Below are 17,951 nucleotides of genomic sequence, written 5' to 3'. Positions count from 1 at the left end.
TGAAGGCCTGATTCACGCAGTCTCCTCTGAACAGTTGATGTTGAGATGTGTCTGTTACTTGAACTCTGTGAAGCATTTATTTGGGATGCAATCTGAGGTGCAGCTAACTCTAATGAACTTATCCTCTGCAGGTAACTCTGGGTCTTCCTTTCCTGTGGCGGTCCTCATGAGTCAATTTCATCATAGCCTTGATGGTTTTTGCGACTGCACTTGAGGAGACTACCTTATGAAGCTGGTTGGGAGAATGCCAAGTGTGTGCAAAGCTGTCATCAAGGCAAAGCGTGGCTACTTTGAAGAATCTCAAATATAAATATATTTTGATTTGTTTAACACTTTTTTGGTTACTACATGATCCCATATGTGTTATTTCATCGTTTTGATATCTTCACTATTATTCTACAATGTAAAAACAATTAAAAATAAAGAAAAACCCTTGAATGAGTAGGTGTGTCCAAACTTTTGACTGGTATATATACTACATATATAATATATATATACTAGGTAGGTATTGAATAGAGTTGAAGGATGGGACTAATAACAAATAACAACAAATAATAACAAAGATACAGTGGGGAGAACAAGTATTTGATACACTGCTGATTTTGCAGGTTTTCCTACTTACAAAGCATGTAGAGGTCTGTAATTTTTTTCATAGGTACACTTAAACTGTGAGAGACGGAATCTAAAACAAAAATCCAGAAAATCACATTGTATGATTTGTAAGTAATTAATTTGCATTTATTGCATGACATAAGTATTTGATCACCTACCAACCAGTAAGAATTCCAGCTCTCACAGACCTGTTAGTTTTTCTTTAAGAAGCCCTCCTGTTCTCCACTCATTACCTGTATTAACTGCACCTGTTTGAACTCGTTACCTGTATAAAAGACACCTGTCCACACACTCAATCAAACAGACTCCAACCTCTCCACAATGGCCAAGACCAGAGAGCTGTGTAAGGACATCAGGGATAAAATGGTAGACCTGCACAAGGCTGGGATGGGCTACAGGACAATAGGCAAGCAGCTTGGTGAGAAGGCAACAACTGTTGGCGCAATTATTAGAAAATGGAAGAAGTTCAAGATGACGGTCAATCACCCTCGGTCTGGGGCTCCATGCAAGATCTCACCTTGTGGGGCATCAATGATCATGAGGAAGGTGAGGGATCAGCCCAGAACTACACGGCAGGTCCTGGTCAATGACCTGAAGAGAGCTGGGACCACAGTCTTAAAGAAAACCATTAGTAACACACTATGCCGTCATGGATTAAAATCCTGCAGCGCAAGCAAGGTCCCCCCTGCTCAAGCCAGCGCATGTCCCGGCCCGTCTGAAGTTTGCCAATGACCATCTGGATGATCCAGAGGAGGAATGGGAGAAGGTCATGTGGTCTGATGAGACAAAAATAGAGCTTTTTGGTCTAAACTCCACTCGCATGTTTGGAGGAAGAAGAAGGATGAGTACAACCCCAAGAACACCATCCCAACCGTGAAGCATGGAGGTGGAAACATCATTCTTTGGGGATGATTTTCTGCAAAGGGGACAGGACGACTGCACCGTATTGAGGGGAGGATGGATGGGGCCATGTATCGCGAGATCTTGGCCAACAACCTCCTTCCCTCAGTAAGAGCATTGAAGATGGGTCGTGGCTGGGTCTTCCAGCATGACAATGACCCGAAACACACAGCCAGGGCAACTAAGTAGTGGCTCCGTAAGAAGCATCTCAAGGTCCTGGAGTGACCTAGCCAGTCTCCAGACCTGAACCCAATAGAAAATCTTTGGAGGGAGCTGAAAGTCCGTATTGCCCAGCGACAGCCCCGAAACCTGAAGGATCTGGAGAAGGTCTGTATGGAGGAGTGGGCCAAAATCCCTGCTGCAGTGTGTGCAAACCTGGTCAAGACCTACAGGAAACGTATTATCTCTGTAATTGCAAACAAAGTTTTCTGTACCAAATATTAAGTTCTGCTTTTCTGATGTATCAAATACTTCTGTCATGCAATAAAATGCAAATTAATTACTTAAAAATCATACAATGTGATTTTCTGGATTTTTGTTTTAGATTCCTTCTCTCACAGTTGAAGTGTACCTATGATAAAAATGACAGACCTCTACATGCTTTGTAAGTAGGAAAACCTGCAAAATTGGCAGTGTATCAAATACTTGTTCTCCCCACTGTAGCTAATAATGTAAGCATACTGTGTCCATAATAAATATATAGGTTGTATGTTGGGAGCTTTTGGGAAAGAGCACAGTTAGAAAGATATGGCATATAGAAGCAAACCGGATGGACATCATGAAAATGATCGGAGAAGTTGAGAGTAGAAGAAGTTCAGGAGCAAAATATATATATATATATATATATATATATATATATATATATATATATATATATATATATATATATATATATATATATATATATATAATATAATTATTGTAAAATTAATTGTGTCCATAAGGTGTAGATAGTAAGTATAGACCGGATGTAGAGGCCTGGGCATTGTTGTTCACTAATTAACTCCAAGTAGCGAAAGGATGGCGGGGTTGAAAAGTAATAAAGGGGAGTATATATATAAAAAACATGGGGGATTGGAAGTGATGCAGACAATTACATTGATAGAAGATACAATATATCTGCGATATTAAGCTGATCCATCTCCCCCCCCCCCCAAAAAAAAAAAATATATATATATATACAGTGGGGAGAACAAGTATTTGATACACTGCCGATTTTGCAGGTTTTCCTACTTACAAAGCATGTAGAGGTCTGTAATGTTTTATCATAGGTACACTTCAACTGTGAGAGACGGAATCTAAAACAAAAATCCAGAAAATCACATTGTATTATTTTTAAGTAATTAATTTGCATTTTATTGCATGACATAAGTATTTGATCACCTACCAACCAGTAAGAATTCCGGCTCTCACAGACCTGTTAGTTTTTCTTTAAGAAGCCCTCCTGTTCTCCACTCATTACCTGTATTAACTGCACCTGTTTGAACTCGTTACCTGTATAAAAGACACCTGTCCACACACTCAATCAAACAGACTCCAACCTCTCCACAATGGCCAAGACCAGAGAGCTGTGTAAGGACATCAGGGATAAAATTGTAGACCTGCACAAGGCTGGGATGGGCTACAGGACAATAGGCAAGCAGCTTGGTGAGAAGGCAACAACTGTTGGCGCAATTATTAGAAAATGGAAGAAGTTCAAGATGTCGGTCAATCACCCTTGGTCTGGGGCTCCATGCAAGATCTCACCTCGTGGGGCATCAATGATCATGAGGAAGGTGAGAGATCAGCCCAGAACTACACGGCAGGACCTGGTCAATGACCTGAAGAGAGCCGGGACCACAGACTCAAAGAAAACCATTAGTAACACACTACGCCGTCATGGATTAAAATCCTGCAGCGCACGCAAGGTCCCCCTGCTCAAGCCAGCGCATGTCCCGTCTGAAGTTTGCCAATGACCATCTGGATGATCCAGAGGAGGAATGGGAGAAGGTCATGTGGTCTGATGAGACAAAAATAGAGCTTTTTTGTCTAAACTCCACTCGCATGTTTGGAGGAAGAAGAAGGATGAGTACAACCCCAAGAACACCATCCCAACCGTGAAGCATGGAGGTGGAAACATCATTCTTTGGGGATGCTTTTCTGCAAAGGGGACAGGACGACTGCACCGTATTGAGAGGAGGATGGATGGGGCCATGTATCGCGAGATCTTGGCCAACAACCTCCTTCCCTCAGTAAGAGCATTGAAGATGGGTCGTGGCTGGGTCTTCCAGCATGACAACGACCCGAAACACACAGCCAGGGCAACTAAGGAGTGGCTCCATAAGAAGCATCTCAAGGTCCTGGAGTGGCCTAGCCAGTCTCCAGACCTGAACCCAATAGAAAATCTTTGGAGGGAGCTGAAAGTCTGTATTGCCCAGCGACAGCCCCGAAACCTGAAGGTGTTAGGCCTACTGCTGCTAGGTAGCTCTCTCTCTGCTCTCCCCCTCCCCTCTGTCTGTCCTTGATTGCAGGAGTGAAGTCTGGTGTGCGGGAGTCAGGGTTCCAGCTGCAGCTCATTCACCATAATCACCTCAGCCTTTAAGACCCGGTCAAACTTTCCACTCATCGTCAGATCATAGTCAAGACAACCATGTTAGTCTCGCTGCCGACTCAACCTGTCTGTTTTCGCTCTTGTGTTTTTTGGACTGTTTATTTACTTTTTCTCCTGTGCCACAGATATTTGGAACCTGACTCCTGCCTCCGCTTCACTCCTGCCACCACCATCCTGCTCTCCACTATCGGGCCTCTCCTTTGGACTCACCACGGACACTAGGACATTACGGTACCACACCTGCCCTGACCTGGATCTGTACCCTCCCTGTAACCTGGACTTGCTCTTCCCCATTTATTGGAAACCTGGACTATTGAACATTATAATAAACCTGTTAAAACTTCTCTGGCTTGGTGTACTTGTCTGCATTTGGGTTCTATCCAGTTAAATCATAACAGTATGATCTGACCAACATGAACCCAGCAGACAGTAGCTCGGATACCACCCCAGAGTGCACTCAAATTTGGACTGCCATAGCCAATCAGGGCATTCTACTTGGCCAACATGATACCCTGTTTAAGACGATTGCTGAGGACAGTCAGGTGCTGCTTAATCAGGTTAAATTACTCACCAATCAAGTGTCTGCCCTTACTACCCCTTCAGCCCAGATCAGAGAGCCTTTTGTTCCTGCTCCAGAGCGCTATGACGGGAACATGGGAACCTGTGGCGATTTTTTGACTCAATGCTCGTTAGTGTTTGAACAACAGCCCCTCACCTACGCCTCAGAAAGAGCCCGTATTGCCTACCTTATCAACTCTACTAGCGGTTCCGCTCGTGCCTGGGGATCCGCGGTCTGGGAGAGTCAGTCGGACATTTGCAACGCTTACGTGGCCTTCACCACGGAGATGAGGAAGGTTTTTGACCACCCCGTACGAGGCAAGGAGGCTGCTAAACGGTTGTTTTCTCTTCGGCAGGGGGCTCGTAGTGTGGCGGAGATGGCAGTGGAGTTTCGGACTTTAGCAGCAGTGAGTGGTTGGAATGACGAGGCATTACAAGGAGTGTTCATCAATGCTTTGTCTGAGACTTTAAAAGATGAATTGGTGTCATATGATGAATCGCCTACGCTGGATAATCTTATTTCACTCACTATCAGGTTGGATAATCGGATTCGGGAGCGCCGCCGGGAGAGGAGTGTTAGTTCCAAGCAACCTGTCTGTCATCAACAAACTCCTCCCTGCATCGTCCCTACGGAGAGAGCCGTGTCTTCCCGAGTCGATACGAGGAGCACTGAACCCGAAGCCATGGAGGTGGGTCGTGCACGGTTGTCCTCAGAGGAGCGTGCACGTCGTATTCAGGCTCGGGTCTGCCTGTATTGTGGAGAAGCTGGTCATTTCGTTCCTTCCTGCCCAGTTCGTCCGGGGAAAAGGGCCGGCTCATCATTTATGGGAGAAGTTTTGGTGAGCCGAGCAGCGGATTCTTCCTCTTCTCCCCGCATTCTGCTCCAGGCATCCCTCCAGTGGCAGTTCCAGAATTTCTCTGTTAGTGCGCTGATTGACTCTGGTGCCGACGAAAGCTTTTTGGATAGAGAGTGGGCTCAACAAATGGATTTGGAGACTGTTCCTATGGACTGTCCGCTGCAGGCTAAGGGTCTAAATGGACAATTGTTGACCCGCATTACCCATCAGACTGTTCCTGTTTGTCTTAGAGTGTCGGGAAATCATCAGGAGAACATTCAATTCCATATTATCGACTGCCCACAGACTCCCCTGGTCCTTGGTATCCCCTGGCTCATAAAACACAATCCACACATTGATTGGGTGACAGGTAGCATTGTTTCATGGAGCACATTTTGTCATGTGAATTGTTTGTGTTCTGCTCAGACTCCTGCCAGTACTGTGCCTCAACCTCCACTGGAGTCCATGGATCTTTCTGCTGTTCCTGAGCGTGTATCATGACCTGGCATCCGTTTTCTGCAAACACAGAGCTACTTCTCTTCCTCCTCACCGGCCTTACGACTGCGCCATTGACCTCCAGCCAGGAGCCCCGCTCCCCAGCAGTCGCCTGTACAATCTCTCCCGGCCGGAGACGGAGGCTATGGAGAACTACATTCGGGACTCCTTGGCGGCAGGTATTATGCGTCCTTCCTCGTCACCTGTAGGAGCGGGATTCTTTTTTGTTGCTAAGAAGGATAAGACCCTCAGACCCTGTATTGATTACCGTGGACTTAACAACATCACCATTAAGAACAAGTATTCTCTGCCTTTGATTAATTCTGCTTTTCCCCTCCTTCATGGTGCTACCATCTTTACGAAACTGGATCTACGAAATGCGTATCACCTGGTGCGCATTCGTAAGGGTGATGAATGGAAGACTGCCTTCAACACACCCTTGGGACATTTTGAGTATCGGGTTATGCCTTTTGGGTTGTCTAATGCCCCTGCTGTTTTTCAGGCACTAGTCAATGATGTCCTTCGGGACATGTTGAATCGGTTTGTTTTTGTCTATCTGGATGATATCTTGATTTTCTCAGAGTCCTCCCAGGAACATGAACTGCATGTGCGCCAGGTGTTGCAAAGGTTGTTGGAGAACAAACTGTTTGTGAAGATGGAGAAATGTGAATTTCACGTGTCTGAGACCTCTTTTTTGGGTTACATCATAGCTCAGGGGGAGCTGCGGATGGACCCAGCTAAGATCTCTGCTGTCACGGACTGGCCAGCTCCCTCTACCCGCAAACAACTTCAACGATTCCTGGGGTTTGCAAACTTCTATAGGAGGTTCATCAAGGACTACAGCCGCATTGCGGCGCCACTCACCGCTCTCACCTCCATCTCACGACCGTTCGCTTGGAATGAAGGGGCCGAATCAGCGTTCGAAGAACTGAAACATCGCTTCGCCTCGGCTCCCATTCTGATGCAGCCGGACCCCGACCGCCAGTTTGTCGTGGAGGTGGATGCATCCGACACTGGGGTAGGTGCAGTGTTGTCACAACGTTCTCCTGAAGATAACAAACTGCATCCCTGTGCTTTTCTCTCAAGGAAACTTTCTCAGGCAGAGAGGAATTATGATGTTGGAAATCGTGAACTGCTCGCCGTTAAGCTGGCTCTCGAGGAGTGGCGACATTGGTTGGAGGGGGCGGAACAACCCTTCATCGTTTGGACGGATCATAAGAATCTGGCTTACCTCCAGTCAGCGAAGCAGCTCAACCCCCGTCAAGCCAGGTGGGCACTATTTTTTGGGAGATTCAATTTTTCTCTGTCTTACCGTCCTGGGTCACGCAACGTCAAGCCTGACGCCCTGTCTCGTGTTCATTCGGCTGTTGATACTGGTAGTAACCCTGAACCCATTTTGCCTCCTACCTGCAGTATTGCAGTCATCACATGTGACATCGAGGGGATTGTTAGACAGGCTCAACATCATCAAGCTGACCCTGGGAGGGGTCCTCCTAACCGGATGTTTGTCCCTGAGTCTGCTCGCTCCCAGGTACTTCAGTGGGCTCACTCGTCTCCCCTTACCTGTCACCCTGGAGTTTCGCGGACCCTTGACTTTGTGCGACGGAAGTTCTGGTGGGCCACGATGGAGGCGGACACTCGAGCCTTCATTGCTGCTTGTACGGTATGTGCACGAAGTAAAAACTCCACCCAGGCCAGCGCTGGTCATCTACGACCTCTACCTATACCCAGCCGGCCCTGGTCGCATATCGCTATGGATTTTGTCACTGGACTTCCCCCCTCATCTGGTAAGACTGTCATTCTTACGGTGATTGATCGTTTTTCTAAGTTCGCTCATTTTTTGGCCCTACCTAAACTGCCCACTGCCAGAGAGACGGCTGATATTTTGGTTGAACATGTGTTCCGCTCTCATGGTCTACCCACGGATATTGTCTCTGACAGGGGTCCCCAGTTTGTCTCCCAGGTGTGGAAAGCTTTCTGTAAAGCTTTGGGCATTACATCCAGCCTGTCCTCTGGATATCACCCCCAGACCAACGGGCAAGCCGAGAGAGCGAACCAGGAGATGGAGACCGCACTTCGCTGTGTCACTGGGTCTAACCCTGGGTCATGGAGCTCCATGCTCCCCTGGGTGGAATATGCTCATAACACCTTGACTAACGCTTCCTCTGGTTTGTCTCCTTTTCTGTGTGCTCTGGGTTATCAACCTCCCCTGTTCCCTTCCCAAGAGAGGGAACTTGCGGTACCCTCGGTGCAGTCCCACATGCGCCGCTGCTGCAAGGTCTGGAGGAAGGCCAGGGTAGCTCTGTCCCGAGCTTCGGCGTACATGCAGAGGCAAGCCAACCGTCACCGGTCCCAGGCTCCCGGTTACTCTCCTGGTCAAGAGGTATGGCTGAAGTCACGGGACCTTCCATTGAAGGTGGAGTCGAAGAAGATGGCGCCTCGTTTTATAGGACCGTTCAAGATACTGTCTATTGTTAACCCCTGCGCGGTTAAGCTACAGCTTCCTGCCTCCCTACGGGTTCATTCCACCTTTCATGTTTCCCAGATTAAGCCTGTGTCGGTTAGCCCTTTGTGCCCGCCCTCTCGTCCCCCTCCTCCGCCCAAGATCGTGGGTGGGGGTCCGGTCTACACTGTCCGGCGACTTCTGGATGTTCGCCGCCCGGGGTCGTGGTTTCCAGTACCTGGTGGATTGGGAGGGTTATGGTCCTGAGGAACGTTCCTGGGTGCCCAGGAGCTTCATTGTGGATCCTGCTCTGGTTCGTGAGTTTCATAGGTTACATCCTGATAAACCCTGTCGGCCGCCAGGTGGCGTCCGTAGAGGGGGGTACTGTTAGGCCTACTGCTGCTAGGTAGCTCTCTCTCTGCTCTCCCCCCTCCCCTCTGTCTGTCCTTGATTGCAGGAGTGAAGTCTGGTGTGCGGGAGTCAGGGTTCCAGCTGCAGCTCATTCACCATAATCACCTCAGCCTTTAAGACCCGGTCAAACTTTCCACTCATCGTCAGATCATAGTCAAGACAACCATGTTAGTCTCGCTGCCGACTCAACCTGTCTGTTTTCGCTCTTGTGTTTTTTGGACTGTTTATTTACTTTTTCTCCTGTGCCACAGATATTTGGAACCTGACTCCTGCCTCCGCTTCACTCCTGCCACCACCATCCTGCTCTCCACTATCGGGCCTCTCCTTTGGACTCACCACGGACACTAGGACATTACGGTACCACACCTGCCCTGACCTGGATCTGTACCCTCCCTGTAACCTGGACTTGCTCTTCCCCATTTATTGGAAACCTGGACTATTGAACATTATAATAAACCTGTTAAAACTTCTCTGGCTTGGTGTACTTGTCTGCATTTGGGTTCTATCCAGTTAAATCATAACAGAAGGATCTGGAGAAGGTCTGTATGGAGGAGTGGGCCAAAATCCCTGCTGCAGTGTGTGTAAACCTGGTCAAGACCTACAGGAAACGTATGATCTCTGTAATTGCAAACAAAGGTTTCTGTACCAAATATGAAGTTCTGCTTTTCTGATGTATCAAATACTTATGTCATGCAATAAAATGCAAATTCATTACTTAAAAATCATACAATGTGATTTTCTGGATTTTTGTTTTAGATTCCTTCTCTCACAGTTGAAGTGTACCTATGATAAAAATGACAGACCTCTACATGCTTTGTAAGTAGGAAATCCTGCAAAATCAGCAGTGTATCAAATACTTGTTCTCCCCACTGTATATACTACATATCTAATATATATTGTATAATATATACTCTATAGTATTTTTTATTTATTTTTTACTTTATATTTAGTAACTTTTTTCTGTTTGCTGCCTCTTGGGCCCCCCATGGGCCTGAGCCCAGGGGCTTCAGCCCCGGTAAGCCCCTGCAATGATCTGGCCCTGATGTTGGCACATGAGAATTATTCCTATATGTCAAATCAATTATTGCATTCTCTCCATGTTGGTTTTTGCGGGCTACCTGAGACATGAGGTAGCCCTCAAATAGGTGGAAGGTCATACAGGCTGTCGCCAATTTATGAATGAGCAATTTGCCTAAATGGATAATGGAAACACTTCAACCACTACATTTCTATTGGACACTCTAGTTTTTTCTCTCTGCCATGGGGTAAAATATGATCTTCCCCACTTATTTAAAGGACCAGTGCAGTCAAAAACGTGATTTTCCTATGTTTTATATATACCTATATTTCCACACTATGAGATTGGATAATACTGTGAAATTGTGATAATATCAAATAAAATAAAATAAAATAAAATAAAATGTATTGGCCACATGAGCCAAATACAACAGGTGTAGACATTACAGTGACATGCTTACACACAGCCCTTAACCAACAATGCATTTATTTTTTAAGAAAAAAAGTAAAATAAAACAACAACAAAAAAAAGTGTTGAGAAAAAAAGAGCAGAAGTCAAATAAAATAACAGTAGAGAGGCTATATATACAGGGGGGTACCAGTGCAGAGTCAATGTGCGGGGGCACCGGCTAGTTGAGGTAGTTGAGGTAATATGTACATGTGGGTAGAGTTAAAGTGACTATGCATAAATAATTAACAGAGTAGCAGCAGCGTAAGAGCTGTTTGAAAAGACTGCCTGAAATTTCAGCTTGTTTGGTGAAAACTGATTGAGGACCTTATTACGGATGAATGTGTGTTTCCTATGACCGTGTTTTAGTTTCTACTTTGCATTTTCTATTTGATGTGTATTTTTGTCATTTAGGGCTCATCTGCAAAAGACCTTGGTCTCAGTATGACTCGCTGATAAATTAAAGAGACCCATGTCATTGGAGTTGGAGTGAGTAGTCATGCTGTACTTCGCTCCGCAGGTAATATGACACACATTACATTACAATGGAACAATTTGATTAGTGTAATGTTAGCTAGCTACATAGTTGTCTTTGTATCAAAGATAAAGGTGTAGTATAGAGACAAAGTCAACACCGCAGCCATTGCTAGCTAGCCAACACTACCAGCTAGCAGTACTGTGGCAACTAAATACAATATCATTTTAGCCAGCTACATTCGTTCGCAGTGACGCCGTTTTCTAAACAAAGTCAACACCGCAGCCATTGCAAGCTAGCCAACACTACCAGCTAGCAGTACTGTAGCAACTAAATACAATATAATTTTAGTCAATGAGAATTTTGCAACGTAAAGCTTCACTTTCTGAACATTCGAGATGTGTAGTCCACTTGTGTAGCTAGCATGACTGACTTTGTGCTAGCTAGCCAACGTTTAATTATTTCTGTGTTATGAAAGGAACTAGACACGGACACGAATGATCTGTTTAGTGTGTTAACACACTATTGGTAGTTTGTTGTAACAAAGTATTGGTGCGAAACCGTGTGCTATTGGATGCTAGCATGCTAGTTAGCTATGGCGTCATAGGATACGGTGCCCTGGGCAGTTTTCACGGAAGAATACTGTACCAAGTTAGCTAGCTGAATAAACTAAGTTAGAGTCTATTCCTAGAAAACATTGAACTGCTTTCTAAAGTGGAAGTTGGGAGAGTTATCTTTGAGTGTTTCAGTGAAAGGTAAGTGAGGGAGGCCGCTCTCTCACTTCCCCAGATGTTTAGTTAATTTTATTCCGATCTCTTTTGCATTATTGTAGCCTTTTCTGTAGCCTGTCAACTATGTGTCCGTCTATCCCTGTTCTCTCCTCTCTGCACAGGCCATGCAAACGCTTCACACCGCGTGGCTGCTGCCACTCTAATCTGGTGGTCCTTGCACGCACGACCCACGTGGAGTTCCAGGTCTCCAGCACCCTCTGGAACTGCCGTTCTGCGTCCAACAACGCAGAGTTAATCTCAGCCTATGCTACCCTCCAGTCCCTCAACTTCTTGGCACTGACGGAAACATGGATTACCACAGAAAACACTGCTACTCCTACTGCTCTTTCCTCATCTGATCATGTGTTCTCGCATACCCCGAGAGCATCTGGTCAGCGCGGCGGAGGCACAGGAATCCTCATCTCTCCCAAGTGGACATTCTCTCTTTTCCCCCTGACCCATCTGTCTATCTCCTCATTTGAATTCCATGCTGTCACAGTCACTAGCCCATTCAAGCTTAACATCCTTATCATTTATCGCCCTCCAGGTTCCCTTGGAGAGTTCATCAATGAGCTTGACGCCTTGATAAGTTCCTTTCCTGAGGATGGCTCACCCCTCACAGTTCTGGGTGACTTTAACCTCCCTACGTCTGCCTTTGACTAATTTCTCTCTGCCTCCTTCTTTCACTCCTTTCCTCTTTTGACCTCACCCTCTCACTGTCCTCCCCTACTCACAAGGCAGGCAATACGCTTGACCTCATCTTTACTAGATGCTGTTCTTCTACTAATCTCACTGCAACTCCCCTCCAAGTCTCTGACCACTACTTTGTATCCTTTTCTCTCTCACTCCTCCATCACTACTCACTCTGCCCCTACTCAGATGGTAATGTGCCGTCGCAACCTTCGCTCTCTCTCTCCCGCTACTCTCTCCTCTTCCATCCTATCATCTCTTCCCTCTGCTAAATTCTTCTCCCTCCGATCTCCTGATTCTGCCTCCTCAACCCTCCTCTCCTCTCTTTCTGCATCTTTTGACTCTCTATGTCCCCTATCCTCCCGGCCAACTCGGTCCTCCCCTCCTGCTCTGTGGCTTGACGACTCATTGCGAGCTCACAGAACAGGGCTCCGGGCAGCCGAGCGGAAATGGAGGAAAACTAGACTCCCTGCGGACCTGTCATCTTTTCACTCCCTCCTCTCTACATTTTCTTCCTCTGTTTCTGCTGCTAAAGCCACTTTCTACCACTCTAAATTTCAAGCCTCTGCCTCTAACCCTAGGAAGCTCTTTGCCACCTCCTCCCCCTCCCTCCTCCCTCTCTGTGGATGACTTCGTCAACCATTTTGAAAAGAAGGATGACGACCTCCGATCCTCATTTATTAAGTCAAATGACACCGCTGGTCCTGCTCACACTGCCCTACCCTATGCTTTGACTTCTTTCTCCCCTGGATAAGAGCGTCTGCTAAATGTCGTAAATGTAAATGTAAATGTACGTTACAGCCTTATTCTAAAATGGATTAAAATAATTGTTTTCCTCATCAATCTACAGATAATACCCGATAATGACAAAGCGAAAATACCCCATAATAACAAAGTGAAAACAGGTTTGTAGACATTTTTGCAAATCTATTAAAAATAAAAACAGAAAAAACGTATTTACATAACTATTCAGACCCTTTAATATGAGACTCAAAATTGAGCTCAGGTGCATCCTGTTTCCATTGATCATCCTTGAGATGTTTCTACAACTTGATTGGAGTCCACCTGTTGTAAATTCAATTGATTGGACATAATTTGGAAAGGCACACACCTGTCTATATAAGGTCCCACAGTTGACAGTGCATGTCAGAGCAAAAACCAAGCCATGAGGTTGAAGAAATTGTCCGTAGAGCTCTGAGACAGGATTGTGTCGAGGCACAGATCTGGGGAAGGGTACCAAAAAAAATTTCTGCAGCATTGAAGGTCCCCAAGAACACAGTGGCATCCATCATTCTTAAATGGAAGAAGATAGGAACCACCAAGACTCTTCCTAGAGCTGGCCACCCAGGCAACTGAGCAATCGGGGGAGAAGGGCCTTGGAAAGGGAAGTGATCAAGAACCCGATAGTCACTCTGACAGAGCTCCTGAGTTCCTCTGTGGAGATGGAAGGACCTTCCAGAAGGACAACCATCTCTGCAGCCCTACACCAATCAGGCCTTTATGGTAGAGTGGCCAGATGGAAGCCACTCCACAGTAAAAGTCACATGACAGCCCACTTGGAGTTTGCCAAAAGAGTTTTCAGTGGCAGACACTAGGAGACTAGTCAGGATCGAGGGAAAGATGAACGGAGCAAAGTACAAAGAGATCCTTCATGAAAACCGGCTCCAGTAAAATAAAAATGGCGCCGGAGAAGATGCCTGCCGTTTTACAGCCCTCTAACCAATTATACTATTATGTGGAGTTTTTTCGCGTTATTTGTATTTTATTCTGTACATAATGTTTCTGCCACCGTCTCGTATGACCAAAAATGGCTTCTGGATATCAGGAGAGTGATTACTCACCTCGTATTGGACAAAACAATTTTCTTCAAAGAGTCGGACGCGAAGGATATCCTACAGACACCCGACAAGGCCCAAATCCCCGTCATTCGCATTAGAAAGAGACAGAGATATCGTGGACGTAGGTCGGGGTGCCTTGTAAGGATCCGACGGTGAGCGAGTAAACTGCCTCTTCAATCAATCCTATTAGCCAATGTCCAATCATTTGAAAATAAATTGGACGACCTAAGATTACGGTTATCCTACCAACGGGACATGAAAAACGGTAATATCTTATGTTTCACCGAGTCGTGGCTGAACGACAACATGGATAACCTACAGCTGGCGGGATATACGCTACATAGGCAGGATAGAACGGCTGACTCCGGTAAGACAAGGGGTGGCGGTCTGTATATATTTGTAAACAACAGCTGGTGCATAAAATCTAATACTAAGGAAGTCTCAAGGTTTTGCTCGCCTGAGGTAGAGTATCTCATGATAAGCTGTAGACCACACTATCAACAAAGAGAGTTTATCTATATTCTTAATCTATTTTCGTAGCTGTCTATTTACCACCACAAACCGATGCAGGCACTAAGACCGCACTCAATGAACGGTATACGGCCGTAAGCAAACAGGAAAAAGCTCATCCAGTGGCGGTGCTCCTAGTGGCCTGGGACTTTAATGCAGGGAAACTGAAATCCATTTTACCTCATTTCTACCAGCATGTTAAATGTGCAACCAGATGGAAAAAAACTCTAGACCACCTTTACTCCACACACAGAGACGCGTACAAAGCTCTCCCTCGCCCTCCATTTGGCAAATCTGACCATAATTCTATCCTCCTGATTCCTGCTTACAAGCAAAAACTGAAGCAGGAAGCACCAGTAACTCGGTTAATAAAAAAGTGGTCAGATGAAGCAGATGCTAAGCTACAGGACTGTTTTGCTAACACAGAATGGAATATGTTCGGGGATTCTTCCGATGGCATTGAGGAGTACACCACATCAGTCACTGGCTTCATCAATAAGTGCATCGATGATGTCGTCATACATCATACGTCATACGTATGTGTTACATACCCCAACCAGAAGCCATGGATTACAGGCAACATCCGCACTGAGCTAAAGGGTAGAGCTGCCGCTTTCAAGGAGCGGGACTCTAACCCGGAAGCTTATAAGAAATCCCGCTATGCTCTCCGATGAACCATCAAACAGGCAAAGCGTCAATACAGGATTAAGATCGAATCGTACTACTCCGGCTCCGACGCTTGTCGGATGTGGCAGGGCTTGCAAACTTTTAAAGTCTACAAAGGGAAGCACAGCCGCAAGCTGCCCAGTGACACGAGCATACCAGACGAGCCAAATTACTTCTATGCTTGCTTCGAGGCAAGTAATACTTAAACATGCATGAGAGCATCAGCTTTTCCGGATGACTGTGTGATCACGCTCTCCGTAGCCGATGTGAGTAAGACCTTTTAAACAGGTCAACATTCACAAGGCCTCAGGGCCAGACGTATTACCAGGGCGTGTGCTCCGAGCATGCGCTGACCAACTCGCAAGTGTCTTCACTGACATCCATATTTTTCGGAGCTCTCTATTTACCACCACAAACCGATGCTGGCACTAAGATTGCACTCAATGAGCTGTATAAGGCCATAAGTAAACAGGAAAACGCTCATCCAGAGGCAGCGCTCCTAGTGGCTGGGGACTTTAATGCAGGGAAACTTAAATCTGTTCTACTTCATTTCTACTAGCATGTTAAATGTGCAACCAGAAGAAGAAAAAAAACTCTAGACCACCTTTAATCCACACACAGAGAAGCGTACAAAGCTCTCCCTCGCCCTCCATTTGGCAAATCTGACCATAACTCTATCCTCCTGATTCCTGCTTATAAGCAAAAACTAAAGCAGGAAGCACCAGTGACTCGGTTAATAAGGAAGTGGTCAGATGACGCAGATGCTAAGCTACAGGACTGTTTTGCTAGCATTGAGGAGTATACCACATCAGTCACTGGCTTCATCAATAAGTGAATCGATGGCATCGTCCCCACAGTGACTTTATATACATACCCCAACCAGAAGCCATGTATTACAGGCAACATCTGCACTGAGCTAAAGGGTAGAGCTGCCGCTTTCAAGGAGCAGGATTCTAACCCGGACGCTTATAAGAAATCCCGCAATGCCGTCTTACGAACCATAAAACAGGCAAAGAGTCAATACAAGACTAAGATTGAATCGTACTACACTGGCTCTGACGCGCGTCGGATGTGGCAGGGCATGAAAACTATTACAGACAACAAAGGGAAGCACAGCCGCGAGCTGCCCAGTGACCCAAGCCTACCAGACGAGCTAAATCACTTCCATGCTCGCTTCGAGGCAAGCAACACTGAAGCATGCATGAGAGCATCAGCTGTTCTGGATGACTCCAGCCACCCTAGTCATAGACTGTTCTCTCTGCTACCGCACGGCAAGCGGTACCGGAGCGCCAAGTCTAGGTCCAAAAGGCTTCTTAACAGCTTTTACCCCCAAGCCATAAGACTCCTGAACAGCTAACCATGGCTACACAGACTATTTGCCTTTCCCCCCCACCCTATCCCACTCCAACCCCCTCTTTTACGCTGCTGCTACTCTGTTTATTATTCATGCATAGTCACTTTAACTCTTCCCACATGTACATATTACTTAAATTACCTCGACTAGCCGGTGCCCCCGCACATTGACTCTGTACCGGTACCCCCTGTATATAGCCTCCCTACTGTTATTTTATTTTACTGCTGCTATTTAATTATTTCCTTTTTATTTATTTTTTTTACTTATTTATTTATTACTTAACACTTTTCTTTTATTTTAATTGTTCTGAAAAACTGCATTGTTGGTTAGGGACTTGTAAGCAAGCATTTCACTGTAATGTCCCATAGGGCGGCACACAATTGGCTCAGCGTCGTCCGGGTTTGGCCAGTGTAGGCCGTCATTGTAAATAAGAATTTGTTCTTAACTGACTTGCCTAGTTAAATAAAGGTAAAATAAAAAATATATATAAAAAAGGTCTACACTTGTTGTATTCGGCGCACGTGGCAAATAAAATGTGATTTGATTTGATCCAGTGCGCTCAGGACCTCAGACTGGGGCGAAAGTTCACCTTCCAACAGGACAACAACCCTGTCACGCCCTGGCTCTGGGGACTCTAGTATGTTGAGCCAGGGTGTGAGTTTTCATTTGTTTTTGTTCTAGTTTTTCTAGTTCTATGTTGGCCAGTGTGGTTCTCAATCAGAGGCAACGTGTATCAGCTGTTGCTTGTTGTCTCTGATTGGGAACCATACTTAAGCAGCCAGTTTTCCCACAGTGTTTGTGGGATCTTGTTCCAGTGTGGTTTGTGTTAGACCGAGGACGTCACGTTATCGTTTTTGTTCGTGTTATCATCATTTAATAAATATGTTCACCTTTCACGCTGCGCCTTGGTTCTCTGTACCCGACGATCGTGACAAACCCTAAGCACACAGCCAAGACAACGGAGGAGTGGCTTCGGGACAAGTCTCTAAGTGTCCTTTTGAACATCTCTGGAGAGACCTGAAAAAAGCTGTGTAGCGACGCTCCCCATCCAACCTGACAGAGAGGATCTGCAGAGAAGAATGGGAGAAACTCCCCAAATACAGGTGTGCCAAGCTTGTAGTGTCATACCCAAGAAGACTCGAGGCTGTTATCGCTGCCAAAGGTGCTTCAACAAAGTGCTGACTAAAGGGTCTGAATAATTATGTAAATTTGATATTTTAGTTCTGTATTTGTAATAAATTTGCTAAAATGTCTTAACTTGTTTTTGCTTCATCATTATGGGGTATTGTGCGTAGATTGATGAGGGAAAAAAAACAATTTAATCAATTTTAGATTAAG

This window comes from Coregonus clupeaformis, chromosome 27, assembly GCF_020615455.1.
Source record: "Coregonus clupeaformis isolate EN_2021a chromosome 27, ASM2061545v1, whole genome shotgun sequence".
Taxonomy (NCBI): Eukaryota; Metazoa; Chordata; class Actinopteri; order Salmoniformes; family Salmonidae; genus Coregonus; species Coregonus clupeaformis.
The sequence above is the reverse complement of the archived record's forward strand: the minus strand, read 5'-3'. Positions refer to the sequence as shown.